The sequence below is a fragment of the Sus scrofa genome, chromosome X (assembly GCF_000003025.6).
Source record: "Sus scrofa isolate TJ Tabasco breed Duroc chromosome X, Sscrofa11.1, whole genome shotgun sequence".
Taxonomy (NCBI): domain Eukaryota; kingdom Metazoa; phylum Chordata; class Mammalia; order Artiodactyla; family Suidae; genus Sus; species Sus scrofa.
Window position 1 is genome coordinate 7842088 of NC_010461.5, and position 16743 is coordinate 7858830.

Here is a 16743-nt window from a genome sequence, read left to right on the forward strand (position 1 = left end):
CCACTATTCATGTAACAGATGTCCATTATGATGAGTTACACATTTGTTCCATGTTTACACTAGAATACAAAAAGAGAAGATTCAACTAATTTGTTTAAAAAAAAAAAAAACCAGAAGAATGAAAAGGGGTATGTGAAGGTAGGGAATTGGAAGATACTAGAAAATGTTTGTTCGGGTGCCAGGCTAGATGCGACAGACGTGCGGTGCGTCGGCAGGGTGACAGGTAAAAGAGGAGGTCGAGAGTGAGAGGAGCAAGGGAGAAGCCGGGGGAAAATGTTCCTGGCTTCATTTCAGGGTGTGGATATTAACTCAGTTCGTCTCCCTTGGCTGACAGAAGCACTAATGCCAAAACCGGCAATTTCATCAGCATCAGCTACACAGAAGATGGGATTTCAGAGGGAGGCATGAGAAAAGGGAGAATGATGTATGTAATTTTATTCAAATAATTAAAAACAAAGTTGGCAGTCTATCTTCCTGTCAAGAAGAATAAATATCAGATGATGGAGTTGGAAGGCGAAGTGCAAGAGGCTTCCCGCTGCTCCATCTTAACTCTGGTCCAATACAAACTTGAGAGTTGACTCTTCACAAAAAAATCCATTCAGAGGGATCCTCCTCTGTGCGTTTCCAGGGACTCTGTGAGCAGAGCTAACGTAGCACGAGGACACAAGCCAGGACTCAGGGCGGAGGAGGCCGCCTGACTGCGCCACACTAGAGCTGATGGTTTCACAGCCATGAACGCAGGGCTTGCGTAACTGAGCTAGTTCTCCCCAAGAGGATGAGTGCAAGAGAGGTTTCCAGAACTTTCCTTTCTCTCATGATCTGCCTCCCTTCCCTCTAAGCCCAGGAACGGTGGCGAGGCCTGATACGTAGGAGGAACTAAATGCTTACCAGCCTACATGTACACCCACATTTGAAAAAACAAATTAATTGAGCTGGGGCTGGACTTAGAAGAATGACATGTGCACATGGGTTATATTTATCAAGAGATTAATTATCTTGCCTATTTGCAGGCTCCTGGGATCTTAGCAGACACTAACCAAAACTGAAGCACCCTCTCTGAAAGCCGTATCATGGCTGTGCTATGTCCTAAACTACACTTCTCCAGAGTTGCTTTTCAATAGCACTTCTTAGAGGAGAGGGCAAGCTCTGTTTTGTTACTTAGTAAAGAGAAGAGATTAGCATGGCCAGTTGGTTTTAAAAAAAAAAAACTAATAATTCAAATAGATTCACTGAGGGCTTTGTTTCTGAAGCACTTTAATCACTGCTCCTCTCTATTTCCAGTAATTTATCAAATCTCTCTCCAACTGCCCCTAAAATGTCGAGTTTAAGATGTGAAATGTTCCACTTGCACATCTAAACCTTTCTTTGTATTAAAGACTAAGACGGAAGGGAGCAACCCTCCTTGTATTTGCGATGCTCACCAGTCCGGTCCAGAAGGCAGAGCCGGCCTTCAGGAGTTCCCATCGTGCCACAGTGGAAATGCATCCGACTAGGAACCATGAGGTTGCGGGTTCGATCCCTGGCCTCGCTCAGTGAGTGAAGGATCCTGCGTTGCCGTGAGCTGTGGTGTAGGTTGCAGATGCAGCTCAAATCCTGCGTTGCTGTGGCCGTGGTGTGGGACAGCAGCTGTAGCTCCAATTGGACCCCTAGCCTGGGAACCTCCATATGCGTTGGGTGTGGCCCTAAAAAAGCCAAAAAGACAAAATAAATAAATAAAATAAAAACTTGGAAAAAAAAAAAAAAAGAAAAGAAAAGAAAGCAGGCAGAGCTGGCCTTCAGAAAAACCCTGGTGCTGACTGGACCTCTGGGAACCATGTAAGACAGCAGGAGCCTATGTGCCAACCTTAAGCAATGCAAGGCCGGACACACTGCCAAGGCTGTCCAAATGATTAAGGAGGAATGGAGCACATTAAAAATGACATGCTGCTACGCCAAGTTCGAAGGCCTGGTAAGGGGGTACTTTGAGCCAGCTGAAAGGTCCTTTCAGGCATCCTCCATCTCTTTGCCAACAAAATTAGTATCTTTATTTAGTCCAATCCCACCAAGTGAGTCAGGTTGACGATGACAGAGAAGGAAAGCTTCAATTTTTGAAGGTAGTAGGGATTAGAATAATACAAGGGGCAGCAACCTTTCTGGGAAGGGCCGAAGAGCAACTATTTTTTGGCTTTGTGCACCACATGCTCTCTGCTACAGATAATCAACTCTGCCATTGTGGTGAAAGCAGCAACAGTCCAAAAAAAAAAAAAAAAAAGTGCCTAACTGTGTTTCAAAAAACTTTATCAAGGCAGGCGACAGGCTGCATTTGGCTCACAGGCCATGGTTTTCCGACCTCTGGAATAATACATAGATGGCTCTCCTAAGCAGCCTGAAGATTCAAACCTCTAGGTCAAATTGATAATTATGTGTTTTGTTTTTCATTCCCTGTATTTTGTAACGTGCTCAGCACTACCTCCTCTTCTTGTGGGGATCTTAAGGTTATGTGCCTTCCAATACCATGTGCCTTAAATCACCGAGATGCACATCTTCTCAAACTATCTACATAAGCTTAGATTCGATCAAGAAAATCAAGTCATTCTAAACATCCCATGAGTCAAGATTTCAAAACATAAATTAGGGCTGACATCAGACTTGGACTATCTGGGGCAGTGGGTCAAGAAAGTCACCACCAAAAAGAAAAACAGGAGTTCCCGTCGTGGCTCGGTGTTTAACAAACCCGACTAGTAGCCATGAGGACACAGGTTCAATCCCTGGCTGAGTGGGTTAAGATCCAGCATTGCCATGAGCTGTGATATAGGTCGAAGATGCAGCTTGGATTCCACACTGCTGTGGCTGAGGCGTAGGCCGGCAGCTATAGCTCCGATTCAAGCTCGAGCCTGAGAACTTCCACATGCCATAGGCACAGCCCTAAAAAGACAAAAGACCAAAAAAACAAAAAAAACTATGACCAATGAAACACCAACAAATTAGATGACCCAGATATAATGGACATTGCTAGAAAGATACAGACTGACTCAAGATATAGGCATTGTGAATACACCTGTAACAAGCAAAGAGGCTGAATTAGGAAAAACAAAAAGAAAAAAACAAACAACAACAGCAGCAACAATAAAAATATCACTACCAAAGAGCAGGGAAGCAGGGACTAACTCCATCAGCCCATCATCACAAGGTGGGTGGTTATCCAAAGCTCTGCAGAAATCTGCTCCAGCTTGTAAGAGTCTACAAGAAACTTCTTAGCAACTGTCTCAGTCTGCACCAGCTAAGCATCTGGTTCTCAGTCACTCCCTGAGAAGCCAGTGTGAGTCTCCTGCCTGCCCAACATCAGCTGCAACCACCCCTGAATGTAATAGTTTCTACTCCTTTCACCTGAAAAAAAAAATCTTATGCTACTCTCTTTGGCCAACTAACTCAGGACCATATAGGGAAGGGACTGTAAGGGATGTCCCATTGTGGCTCAGCGGGTTATGAATCTGATGGGTATCCATGAGGACAAGGGTTCGATCCCTGGCCTTGCTCAGTGGGTTAAAGTTCCGGCATTGCTGTGGCTGTGGCGTAGGCCGGCAGCTGCAGCTCCGATTTGACCCCTAGCCTAGGAACTTCCATATGCCACAGGTGCAGCCCTAAAAAAAAAAAAAAAAAAAAAAAAAAAAAGCAAAACAAAAAACACAAAACCAAGGGGAGGTAGAGATACCTATTTGAAAATGAAGAAGCCACTACATTCCTCTCCGTGGTCATTGCAGTACCCATATGGTCCCCTTTTACTCATTTTTAACTTCCAAATAAAGAAAAAAACCTAAAACTTCTGTCCTCCTTGATGTAACTACTCCCTATCCATCCAAAACTCACATAAGCTTTTCCCCAAGTGGAGCCACAAAGTCCTGTTTCTTATTTTATCCATAAATGGTTGATGGTTGTCTTCCAGTTCAGTCACAATAGCTCTTTCCTATTCTGCGATTTCAATACTGAAATACAGGGCTTGACTCACTCCTTACATTACATGAGAAACAGAGGGAAGGACCATATTTTACTGATATGTACAGATATATCCATATCAAAACAAGAAGGGAAATGCCTCAATGTAAACCTTGTTTCAACAGCCAGTCACGTGACCAGGGCTAGTTTTCATAACTTTCTTCTCTTTTTACTCATGGGGATCACATTTACCCAGAATACCCAAGTGGGTTCATCATCCATTCTCAACACCACGCTGGGATCTGCCACCTACTGGTCATTATCAGATGACCCCCTCTGTGCAGTAGTCCAGCCTAGGTCTCTCCAACTCCTGGGACCCCAACAGAGCCCACAGTCTCACCCATCCTAGTGACCCACTTCTTGGCAACTGCCTGGCTCAAGGGAGGCAAAGAAATTAAGAGTTGGGCATGTCAAGGAAAGGAGCAGAGCCCATTCATGCTGCCATGTTCCCATATCCACACACCCCTCCTACTTCCAACTCCCCACGTTTTAACCTCTATATCTGGTCCCTTCTTGATGGCTACAGAATTTAACTTTGCCTTCAGTTAATATAATCTCTTTTTCTCTCTCCCTCACTCCCCCACTCCCTCTCTCCATTTCTCCCCCTTCTCTCCCTCCCTCTTTCTCTGAAATCTACTGGATTTTTGAGAGAATGTGTTCATTCAAATTACACCTAAAAGGCATGTATTAACTCTCTTTGATCTAAGCTGGGTAGCTGAGTTGATTATAGACTTGGGCTCATGGATTTAGATTCTCCATGAGTGCATTTTGCTTTGTACCAAGGAAAAGCCTATTTCAGGACTTCAAAGTCTAACTCCCCTAGCCAGGCAGTTCTCAAATGTGTGCTGGTGGTCAAGGGCAAGGATAATATGTATGACGGTTCAGTGCAAGCCTTACCCCCATCCCTAAGAAACCAAAAGAGATGACTTCTCCTTAATAACAGATGTTTGAATGGGCAAAGGATAATGAGGGGCTTTTTCTTTTTTTTTTTTAAGGAAAAAATGATGAAAACGCTATCGGAATAAGCTTTGTCAATAAAAGCCCCCAGTTAAAATATCCAGGTTACAATAACAGTTTCCAAATCCTCTCTCAATCTCTCTCCCTCTCCCCACATGCATATACCCCCACATAAACAATAATCAAAGAATTATCTCTGCCCTTACTGTGATTCCCTTATCATGTTACATAACATCTCTAAGCATCAATTTCCTCAATGGTAAAATGTGAAAAATTACAATTTTGTTCAGAAAATTATACCCAACTTCGAATGAGGTGAAATGGGCTATGGCCTGACCTTTCAGAATCATACTGAGACACTAACCTGCCTGTTGAAGTTATTTGATTGTCTACGGAATGCATTTTTATTTGATTCAAATTTAGATGCTCTCAAGTCACACATTAATTCATAGATTTTTGTCCAGTAGTAAAGGTAACCTCAAAGGTCGTGGTTTTATTGCCCCGTAGACATTAACTAGTTTTGAATCTAGCCTAGAGACATTATTCTGCCATATTTTTCCCCTGAAAATGTCTATAAATACCAAATTCTTCAAAATGCCCTTGGAATCATCTTAACCCTCTTAGGGTCCCCATCATTGGCGAGTTGAATAAATTCTTTTTTTTTCTTGCTTTTTAGGGTCACACCCACAGCATATGGAAGTTCTCAGGCTAGGGGTCGGATCGGAGCTGTAGCCACTGGCCTCCACCACAGCCACAGCAATGCCAGATCCTAGCCACGTCTGCAGCCTACACCACAGCTCATGGCAACACCAGATCCCCAACCCACTGACTGAGGCCAGAGATCGAACCTGCATCCTCATGGATCCTAGTCAGGTTCATTAACTGCTGAGCCATGAAGGAAACTCCTTGAATGCATTCATTCTATATTTGTGTGAGACTCATGTTTTTAGCTCTTTAAAAATTATACTTTGACCATATTTAGGTCATGAAGTTGTTACAACAAAATAATGCAAATAAAGTAATTACTAAGGCCCTGACATATATTAAGCACTTAATGGATGTTAGCTATTATTATGAGCTACAATTAAATGCCATTTGATGCATAGGAAAGAAAAAAATAAAGCATACTCCAAACTTCACCCAGAGATACTTACGCAGCTAAAAAAGAAGAAGTAAAATAAAGAGACTATTCACTTAATATTGAGCTCCACCTTGACTTCCCTGGGGACTTCTGACTCCTTTAGAATCTAGCCCAGTGAATTAAGCTTTTGAATTAATAGCTATTTTCACAGATGACACAAGACCTTATAATTATTGGGATCTATAACTGTATACAGAATAAAGAATCTGTCATAAAAAAAGAATTTCCCCACTTCATATGGCCAATAGTAGACAATAAAATTAAAACTGGGATTAAAGTAAAAATTAATAGTTTCCTCTCCATCCTGCTTTGACAGACCCAACTATTATCTTCATTTTATTTCTTTAAATTTTAGTGGGTTATTCTCTGTCTTTTTCCCCAGAAGTTTTTAATAGCTACATCCTTCCTATCTTCCTTTGTCTGATTTCAGTAACTGCTGAAAATAATGTTTTCCTGCAAAACAAAACAAAACAAAAACGTGTAGCCTAAAAGAAACTAAAGGATAATACAAAGAAGACATACGGATGGCCAAAAAACACATGAAAAGAATTTCAACATCACTCATTATTCGAGAGATGCAAATCAAAACCACGATGAGGTACCACCTGACACCAGCCAGAATGGCCATCATCCAAAAGTCTACAAACAATAAGTGCTGGAGAGGGTGTGGAGAAAAAGGAACCCTATTACCCTGTTGGTGGGAAAGTAAATTGGTGCAACCACTGTGGAAAATAGTATGGAGATTCCTCAGAAAACCAAAAATAGAACTACCATTTGATCCAGCAATCCCACTCCTGGGCATCTCTCCAGACAAAACCATGACTCGAAAAGACACATGTACTCCAATGTGCCCTGCAGCGTCATACGCAATAGCCAAGACATGAAAACAACCTCAATGTCCATTGACAGAGGAGTGGATCAAGAAGCTGTGGTCCATAGACACAATGGAATATCACTCAGACATTAAAAGGAAGGAAATACTGGCATTTTTAGCAACATGGATGGACCTAGAAATTATCATGCTAAGTGAAGTCAGTCAGACAGTTGAGACACCAACATCAAATGCTATCACTTACATGTGGAATCTGAAAAAAGGACACAATGAACTTCTTTGCAGAACAGATACTGACTCACAGACTTCGAAAAACTTATGGTTTCCAAAGAAGAGCGGTTGGGAGGTGGGGGGATGCTGGGGGTTTGGGATGGAAATGTTATAAAATTGGATTGTGATGATCATTGTACAACTATAAATGTAATAAATTCATTGAGTAATATATATAAAAAAAGAAACTCAAGGATAATAAAGGGAGAAGCATGACCAGTCCTTCCAATTTCACTATGATGTTGGCTGCTACTTATATTCATATAACTTTCTCAGATTAGAAATCATCAAAAAGAAAACAATTTTAGGTTTTGGTTATTGGAATTTTTGGTTTTATTTACCTGTTTTTTTAGAACCTGGCATAGGAGTCAAATCAGCTTTGGCTTGGAGGAATCAAATGAATTGAGTAACTGAATAAATGTTGAAACAACCTTTAGAAGTAATACATAACCTTTCCAGACTGATGTCTAGAGGAGACTAAAAAAGCATCTACAGAAAGAAACACAAGCCCTGAGGCACACAATTTCCACACGTACAAATATGAAGGAAACAAATGGAACTGGATTTACTCTGCACTGTACACAAAACGAAAGAGCCTGGGTCATCAAATACTTTTTAAATACCTTCAAACACTGAAACACAATGCAGAAACCTACAGCACTTACTTTAAAAAAGCAAACAAGGAACTACAGGGACTTCGGTCAAGATTAAATATTCACCTGTTGTTCAGTTCCAGTGAACCAAAAAAGAGCCAGCTGAATGTAAGTGAAGATGGTAAACACTACAGGTAGTACTGAAGTGATTTATTTGTAGAGCTTACTCATGTGTCTAGACATGATCGGACATTCTATGTCTACACAGAGGTACACTCCAGATACGTGGCCATGTGTCTATGTGTGCATACCTGTCTGTTTTATATACATTCACACAAATGCATTTCGTAGCCTTCGAAACCAGAGAATACCACTAAGCAAGTGGCGAAATCAGTGGAGGCAGCCCTCATTCAAGATTCTGCTAGTCCCTTGCTGCTCAAAGTGTGGGCCCTGGAGCCACACCATCAGCATCACCGGGGAGCTTGTTAGAAATCCCAAAACTCAGGCTCCACCCCACACCTCCTGAATCAGCACCTGGATGTTAACCAGATGGCCCGGCGATGTGGACATCAAAATTCAACTTTGAGAAGCACTGCCTAGATCCATGCTACCCACTATCAAAACTACAAGCCAAGAAAAAAAAAAACTACAAGCCACATGTCTACTCAATTGACATGTGATTAGTGAGACTGAGAAAGGGAATTTTTTAATTATTAAAGTGTACATTTTACTTGAGTCAGTTAGTGAAAGAATTTTAAATATGCCGGAACAACTCAGATGCTTGCTTCTAAAGACAGATCAAGTATTTCCAATGAAAATTTAGTATCTGAATTGAGAAAGTGCTCTAAGTATAAAATACACAGCAGACTTCAAAGTGTTAGCATGAAAAAAAGTACGAACATATGTCATAATCTTTGTAATGATGATAGGTTTAAATTACATTTCAGATGGCTGAGTTAAATGTAATATATTCGTAACGTGCATGCGCTTCTCTTACTTTTTAAAATGACTACCAGAAAATAACGCCTCGTGTATTATTTCTACTGGACATCACTGCTTTAAATCCACGGTTCTCTGATCATAAAATTACTAGTGCCTGAGTTCCAGTCCCAGAGATTCTGATGAAATTGGTCTGGGGTGAACCTGGGCATTAGGATTTTTAAACTCCCCACCCCCGTGAGTCTATGGAACTGCCAAAGTTTAGAACCACCGCCCCAGGGTACTAGAGAATCATTAATCCCAACTGATAAATAATGACTTCATAAGGACCCGGGAGCATCTTTTAAAGAGCTCCCATCATTCCTCAATTCAAAGGGGAAGGGTATGCTTAATGAGCAGCCCAAGTGACAACCGGGCACTCCAGGTCGGAGCGCAGTTTGAGAACCACGCCTAGAAACACAGGTTGAATACTTAGTGATGCTGTTTCTGGATTAATCAGCTGCCCTAAGAAAGCAGCCACTCAAGTGAAACAAATAGTTCAGCAAGTAACTGATTGGGGAAAGGGTCTAACCCAATTAAACACACCAGTTAATTGTTTAAAACCATATGTCAGAACAACTACCAAAGGGTCACCCTGGTAACTGAAGGGAACTGTTTCTATGTCAAGAATTCAGCAGATAGGAACTGAGGAGGCAGTTCCTGTCCGAAGTCATGTCAACCTTGAGTGTGATTGTTCCCTCTGTCAGCTGCTAGCTGTGTGACTTTGGGAAAGTTCCCTGACCTCTCTGTGCCACACCATTTTCACCTGTAATGATGAAATGAATACTTTATACCACCACTGACGCTCAGCCATGAGACTAAAAATAACGCACTGCATCCGATTCCAGTTGAGGGATGTTCTACAACATACCTGACCAGTACCCCTCCAAACGGTCAAGGTCATCAAAAATAAGGAAAGCCGGAGGAACTGCCACAGTCAAGAGAAGCCCAAGGAGACAGGACGATCCTGGAAGGGATCCTGGAATTTTAAAAAAGGACATTAGGTAAAAACTAACAATTCAAATCAAGGATGAATGCTAGTCAATATTCTTGTATCAAAATTGCTTTGGAGGAGTTCCCGTCGTGGTGCAGTGGTTAACGAATCCGACTCGGAACCATGAGGTTGCAGGTTCGATCCCTGGCCTTGCTCAGTGGGTTAAGGATCCGGCATTGCTGTGAGCTGTGGCATAGATGGCAGATACAGCTCGTATCTGGTGTTGCTGTGGCTTTGGTGCAGGCCGGCAGCAACAGCTCCGATCCGATTAGACCCCTAGCCTGGGAACCTCTATATGGCTTGGGGGAGGCCCTAACAAGACAAAATACAAAAAAAAAAAATTGCTTTGGGAGTTCCCTGGTAGCCTAGCAGTTAAGGATTAGGCGTTGTCATTGCTGTGGCACAGCTTCGGGAGTCTATCCCTGGCCCAGGAACTCCCCCGTGCCGCAGACACAGCCGAAAAAAAGGAAAAAGAAAAAAAAATCGGTTTACTGCTTGTGACAAATGGACCATACACATGTAAGACATGACTAATGCGGCAAACTGAGTGTGGAGCATATGGGAACTCTCTGTGTGCCTTGGCAATTTTTCTGCAAATCTCCGATTACTCTAATTCTAAACGTTTATTATAAAAAAGGCCTAGCACGGTAGTGCCCAGGTCAGAGGTACACCATTTACAATCATTATTACTGTTACTGTGAACCGTATAGTTTGGAAGAGACCAAAGGAAACAGCGGCATCTTGACTGGACATTTTCCAGAGAAACTAGGAACTTGAAAGCCCTGGAGATGAGGGGTGAGGGAAGAAAAGATAGCAGGGCAGATGAAAAGCCACAGAGACTTTATTTCGTCTATGGCCAGTCCCAGGCCTGTAACTTCTGTCCCATATGACCCTGCTGGTCTTCTCTGTGACGCCGTTCAGAGTCTGTAATTATTTTCTTCTGGCAACTGTTCTCTGGTCTGAGCCCGTCCACCTGCGCGGGCGCGCACCCTGCTAGCGAGGAAGCATCAGAGAGCGGAGGAAAAGCACGGTGAGCTGGCGTCCTTTTCCAGCGTGTTCTCGCCTCCCTGCAACACTCCTCTCAAAAAATAAACACACACAAGCAAGGAAACACTCCACTGACCCAGTCACCTTGCTGGAAGCGGGGGAGGTGGGGCAGGGAGGCCTCACCATGGGAGTCCGGATTGGCAAATAGAGGTGACAGAGCTGCAACGGAAATGCTTCAGGATTGGCCTGTACCCTATCTGCACCTCGTGTGTTCTAGTTAACTGAAGCTCCACAAAAACCTTGTCAGATAAGCAGGGCAGATGTTTTGACTTCCACTTGAGTGATGTAAAAAGGTTTTTATTTTTATTGTCTTTCTAGAGCCGCACCCGTGGCACATGGAGGTTCCCAGGCTAGGGGTCCAATCGGAGCTGCAGCCGCTGGCCTACACCACAGCCATGGCAGCGCGGGATCCGAGCCTCGTTTTCGACCTACACCACAGCTCATGGCAACGCGGGATCCTTAACCCACTGAGCGAGGCCAGGGACCGAACCCGCAACCTCATGGTTCCCAGCCGGGTTCGTTTCTGCTGCACCACAACGGGAACTCCTAAAAAGATTTTTAAAGGAAAGGAAGCAAAGAAGGGAGAGAAGGAAGGAGAAGCAGAGAAGAAATGTGACAGCGGCATTCATAGCTTATTTGTGGGTCATTGTATTACTCACTGGGGCTGCCATTACAAAATAGCACAGACAGGAGTTCCCATCGTGGCGCAGTGGAAACGAATCTGCCTGGGAACCGCGAGGTTGCGGGTGTGATCCCTGGCCTCACTCAGTGGGTTACGGATCTGGCCCTGCCGTGAGCTGTGGTGTAGGTCGCAGATGCGGCTTGGATTCTGTGTTACTGTAGCTGTGGTGTAGGCCAGCGGCTACAGCTCCGATTCGACCCCTAGCCTGGGAACCTCCATATGCCGTGGGTGCGGCCATAAAAAAGCAAATATATATATATATAAAACAGATAAGGGGGCTTAAGCAACAGAAATGTATCTTCTCACAGTTCTGGAAGCTGAAAGTCCCCGATCAAGGGGGCCATCAGTGTTGGTTTCTGGTGAAAGCGCTCTTCCTGGCTTGCAGACAGCACACCTAGCTGGGGGCTGACCTGGTCGGGAGAGAAAGCGCTGGCGTTTCTTCCTCTTCTTATAACTGCGCCCCTCTCTACATCCTCACTTCAGTTTAATTACCTCCTTAAAGACCCCTCTCCCAAGGAACGAACGCAGTCACACCTGAGGCTAGAGCATGAACCTATGAATGGGGGGGGGGGGGTTCGCATACAATTCAGTCCCTAAAAGAAGGTTCCCTGCAGGGGCGGGGACAGAAGAGTGAAGACAAGGACAAGGAGCAGCTAACACACAGAGAACCGGGAGGAACCAACAATGAGACTAGAGGTCAGCTAACTGTGGCCCGTGGGCCCATTTCAAAGGCCACCTTTATTTTGTCACAAACCTTGCACTGGTGCTCGGCCACACCCATTCATCACGTGGACTGCCCGCTGCTGCTTTTGGCCGGGAGAGCAGAGTCGAGTACTTTCTAGACAGAGACTATGGCTCACACAGTCCGGAAGAGTTACTCCCCTGCCCTTTATAAAAAGTATGCCAGCTCCTGGGTTAGACTGGTATACTCTACCCACAAGAGGACCCCATAGGTTGGTATTGTTTTCATGTCCCCGATGAGGCAGTGGAGGCTCTAAGAGCAGAGGGGACTTCGCTATTCACAGCCCTGCAGGGAGAAAACTGAGGGTAGAACTTGAACATGGGAACAAGCCGCCCCACCGCAGGGCCTAGGGCTCTTCCCTGAGACCTTGGAACTGTGTGTGGAGGCCTCAGCACTAGGGTTTCCGACAACCCGACAACCCTCTCAGCCTTGCAGACCGTTGTCACTCAGGCCCTCAGGTCCCCAGGCCCCCCAGTCTCCATTCACACCTTATCAGCATGTGCTGGGGGCTATTTTAGGCACTGGGTTTCTTGACCTGTTACTTCGGTTCGTTTATGTTTTGCATGTGTTTCATATGATTAGGATTTACATGGCAAGCAGATCACTTGCATTAAGGGAGCCTTGCAAATAATTATAGAAACCTTAAGGGGTTTCCAGGGATAATTTTGGGACTGTTGGTCCCAAATGCAATTGTTGCTCCTTTTCGTTATTAGACAGACTGTTCCCTTTTCAGCATCCCATATTGAACTCATGGTGCTTTCCTTACTGTATTGATTACAACTCGGGTTCCCTTTTATAGAGGCATTTGTCAATAGAAAACAGTTCTTAGATCCTCTTTGAGTCAGTAGAGACATTCCCCCAAATTATTTACTCGAGGATCCAGAGCCTTTTCATTAGGCCTATGGTAGAATTTAAGGAAGCAACACTACAATTGGGATTAATTTGTGCTGGCTAACAGATCTCGTAAGGCTTGGGGCTTAGTGCTCTTCCTGACCATTATCTGCACGTAGATTCCGGCTGCTTTAGTCTTCCGTCCAGTATCTCTTCCATTTCATGTGGTCCAAGGTGTGCCATCAAATGCAACAGTCCAGGCCCGCACAAATCACATTACCCTCTTCTACTCCTAGACTTAGTAAATGATCACAAAGAAAGTATGTGACTCAATAGGAGCTGATGACCCAGGATGTTCAAGGAGTTGGGAGAGGAGTTCCCTGGTGGCTCAGTGGGTTAAGGATCCCACGGTGTCACTGCTATGATTCCAGTTGCTGCTATGGTACAGGTTCGATCCTTGGCCCCAGAACTTCTACAGGCCATGGGCATGGCCAAAAAAAAAAAAAAAAAAGAAGTGGTGACAGAGGTTGTCACACGGACACCAGGCTGAGAAAGGGAGGCAGAGCCCCCAGATCCAGCCCTTCCTGAGCTTCACCCACTCCTGGACTTCCTAGGGATTTGAACCAATAAATTCCTTTTGGCTACTTAACTAATTCAAGTTGGGCTTCTCACTCAAAACCCAAAACATCCTCATTATTAATGTCCTCACAGGGCACTGAGCCAGTCCTCATCCTGGCTGCAACCTTAGAGCTCCCAGGCCATGTCTCTGCCAGGTTCAAGGGCTTTAGAAATGGAGAACCTATGGGACGTGAGATGCAACACAACGTCTTGGATATAGTTATGCCATCTCTTAGGGACAAAAACTGCATTCTGGACTTGATTTCTTCAGCTCCATTTCTCCCTGCTCTTTTGCCCTTCTTGCAGGGGTATCAGGACAAAAATCCTTGCGCTGATGACACTGATGGAATTAATCTCAGGAAAGAAAAAACCAAGTAGGATTAGTGGCTGGACCCCCACCATTGATAATGCTTGACGGAGTGGGCTGGCCAGAATGTGATGCCAGGGTTGGACCCCAATCCTACCGGTGGTCCCTAGCACCACAGAGGGAATCAGGAAGGAGAAATAAAACCCAGAGCTTCGGGAGTTTCCGTTGTGGTACAGTGGAAATGAATCCAACTGGGATCCATGAGGTTTCGGGTTGGATCCCTGGCCTTGCTCAGTGGGTTAAGGATCTGGCATTGCTGTGAGCTGTGGTGTAGGTCACAGACGTGGCTTGGATCCTGCATTGCTGTGGCTCTGGTGCAGGCCAGCGGCTACAGCTCCCATTTGACCCCTAGCCTGGGAACCTCCATATGCTGCGGGTGCGGTCCTCAAAAGCAAAAAAGTGAAAAATAAAAAATTTAAAAACCCAGAGTTGCAGAGTCATAACCAAATGGCTGCAAAATTATCCTTTGCGGGAAGCCATTTTTTTTTCTCCTTTGTTTTCCAGAAGATACCTTTCTAAACCTGCCTAACTTCTGCCTTACTGGATTCTTTAACTGTCACCTACAGCATTAGCTATGACTCAGAATTTCCTGTGATAAACTCTACAACCTCCCTCCTCCCTCCCCCGGGAAAGTTCCTGACTGAGGCCCACCCACTCCAGCCAAAACTCAGTTCCGAGTGGCTGTGAGATGCCTCGGTGTCGTTTGAACTGCGCGCTTGCACGTGTTTGCAGGTAATGCTAAACAGGCAGCCTCCTTTGTTGTCTCATTTCGATGCAGTTTAACTTGGCGTCCTCCGTTTCAGACTGATGGGAACTGAAGTCGCTCTTTAGGAAGGAAAGCTCTTTGTGTGAAAGGCAGTCCGCCAAGGTGCTAATTCCATCTCTGGTAGGTTTTTCCCAGGACTGTGTTCCTTATCCAGGAATTTCCCTGAGCTTGGTGGTTTGCTAGTCCAAATTCCAGCTTTGAATAAATAAACCAGCTGAAGTGCTCGGTTGCCTCAGGGACGTAGCAGGGCAGTTTCTGAACTTCCATCGCCCCCCAGTGGCAATTTCTGAAGTCTTTTTGTTAGGCATTTTCTTACTCAAAAGGACTTCGGTTCTGATTCTTCCCTCCAAAGCTGTTTAAAAAAAAAAATTTTTTTTTTTTTAATTCTCACACTGAAGATTAGGAAATGTTTGTGTGGGGGTGTGTGGTAATGTCAAGTTCACAGCTGCTGGTTCAAGAGGTCGTAGATTCATGCAATTGACAAGAATCATGTAATTGGGGTGCCCTTTGCAAAAAATCCTTATCAGAGCTGTAGAGTCCAATACAAAGGGATCACCATGAGTTTTTTTAATTTAAAGGCTCTAGAGCTGGGTCTCCATTTTCATGGCCCAATTAGACCACTGTCATTAACTGTCATTTTTAAAGTCATGTTAGCCTTTTGTAAACTTTTCCACCATAAAAATTTTTGTAACCTTATCCGAGGAGGTAAGAAAAACATTTAAGGCCAAAAAATATGAAGGTTTATAAACTCTCTATATATACATATATATAATGTTATATGCAAAGTTACATGTATAGGAAATATATATAAATATGAAAAATATGAAGGTTTATAAACCATATATATGTTATATACAAAATTTTCCATAACTTTGCAAAAGCCAACATCGAACGCACCCAAAAAAGTAGAAATAGCACTGTTTGGTTGTCAAAACCTGCAGCAGATTAATCCACAAGGCGGCAGAATCAAATGAATAAAAGTTCTGGTGATTTCAAGCTTTAACTGGATGAAACTCAGAAATAGGTGATAGAGTTGCCCTAAGTCATCAGATAAAGATGCTGAATTGTCTCAATGGTCAGAAGGAACTGATAGACAAAATTTCATTCATCCACAACCCATCCACTCAGCTATCATCCCTTCCTGGGATCCGTTCACCACCCCCCACCAGGCCATCCTCCCAACCATCCCTTTAGACAGGTTTAGGTAGATGCTCTGGGAAAAACCAACGAGAAAAAAAACAAAGTGTTTCTTCACTGCAAGAATAGTTTTGCAACCACTTGAGAGGGTGCCGTGGGCTTCATTTCTCCTTCCTAATGATCTCCATCCATGCCTCTCCACGTTAGGTCTGTGGCTGACATTGTGTGAGGTACCAAGAAGAAAAGATGGATAAAAGATACGGTACCTGCTTTCATGGTTCTCAAAGCAAAGGGGGCTTTTAAGATGCTTTTCGGTATGATGTCTGTTCTGAGGCCTCATTCTCAGAGAAAGTGGAAATAGCCAGGAGCAAATCACGAAATCCAGAAAAGTCTCTCAGCAGGTAGCATCAAGACGGCCTAGAGACCTAGTTGGCCTTGATTGCATGGGGTAGAGATAAGAACTCATTCAGCCTCAGCCACTCAATGTTTTCTCTGAGAAGCAAAATGTAGGCTAGGTGAGATGCCAAAAACACAAACGATTCTGAGGGAGAGAACAGGTGTACATAGGAAATAGCCAAGGAACGCTTTTATAGCATAATAAGCTCACAGACACGTGTTAGATATAGTCCGTGCTTTTTGGTGGCTGCTATAAAGTATTTCACCTCATTTTCTAGGAAAGGAGGAAGTAGAATGTAAGAAAGCAGGTCCAGGCTGAGGAGGCTTATTTTCAGCTCAAAAAAGAGAAGGTTCTTGCCTCCCCACCCACCATGGAGTTATTGCTTCAGCTTATTTTTCAGATGACAGTAAATGCTTTTG

General features: G+C 44.0%; 1 protein-coding gene across 3 annotated transcripts in view; it reads right to left on the reverse strand.

Annotated features, from left to right (window-relative positions):
* MID1 (midline 1) overlaps nucleotides 1-16743 on the reverse strand; it is a 670664-nt gene that overhangs the window by 606702 nt on the left and 47219 nt on the right. For all 3 annotated transcript variants that reach the window (XM_021080489.1, XM_021080486.1, XM_021080487.1), the window contains one exon: nucleotides 9615-9722. The gene's annotated coding sequence lies outside the window, so the exon portion shown is untranslated. The remainder of the gene's footprint in view (nucleotides 1-9614; nucleotides 9723-16743) is intronic.